Source organism: Triticum aestivum, chromosome 6B (genome assembly GCF_018294505.1).
Source record: "Triticum aestivum cultivar Chinese Spring chromosome 6B, IWGSC CS RefSeq v2.1, whole genome shotgun sequence".
In the NCBI taxonomy this organism is placed as follows: Eukaryota; Viridiplantae; Streptophyta; class Magnoliopsida; order Poales; family Poaceae; genus Triticum; species Triticum aestivum.
The window spans coordinates 171565697-171566426 of NC_057810.1; the positions used below are offsets into that span (position 1 = coordinate 171565697).

Sequence of the window (730 nt, forward strand, 5' to 3'; positions counted from 1 at the left end):
ATAGAACCTTATGTAGCTCCTTGCATGCTGAAGTAAGGAATGAAGCGCCGAACCAAGGATCAGCCCTAGAATTCTCTTCTAATGCAGGTTTCCCTCTTTTTGTATTCGAAAGCAGGTCCGGCTAGTCCGACGAATCATCAAGTCGTCGGGTTTTAGAGGCCTTCCAGTTTAGACCTCTAATTTGTCGTCGCCCAGGAAATCCTGGCCATCCAATGCGAATAGTGCCGTACGGATGGAAGCAGGGATCGGCGCCACACATGTTCGTCTTGTATTGTGTGGTCTTGTTTCCCATGACCAATCTTTAACGCAATTGTTATGGCCACCAAATTATTATTTTTGTACATTGGTCACCAAATTACAAATGCCATGGAGACATAAATATGGCCCTGCTTAGGATCTGCGGGCTTTCCACGTGCCTTTTGGCTGGTGATGGCACCCAATTAGAGCATCTTCTTATTCACACAGTATGGTTTCTTTGTTATTGAACGCGTAAACAAAGCTTCTGTGTAATTGTTTGGTTGTTTTCTTGCACCTTTAAATACTCAACATATGTACGCTATTTGGTTGCCGAGTGAGCCCCTGATTTAGAGCACCCTATGGGCGTTCTCCATGGCAACGAACCCAATCCTCTGGGCCTTTTGTTTACACTAGTAGAAAAACTACTTTATGTGAGACACATTAGTCCCGGTTTGTAACGAACCGGCATTAATGTGATCATTAGTGCCGATTC

The 730-nt window shown here is 44.5% G+C and overlaps 1 protein-coding gene across 2 annotated transcripts in view; it reads right to left on the bottom strand.

The window, feature by feature from the left end:
- LOC123136411 (disease resistance protein RPM1) overlaps positions 1-135 on the bottom strand; it is a 59099-nt gene extending 58964 nt beyond the window's left edge. The window contains exon 1 of one of the 2 annotated variants that reach the window (XM_044555766.1): positions 8-135. The gene's annotated coding sequence lies outside the window, so the exon portion shown is untranslated. The remainder of the gene's footprint in view (positions 1-7) is intronic. The other variant, XM_044555767.1, reaches the window with a different exon arrangement.
- Positions 136-730: the final 595 nt, after the last annotated feature.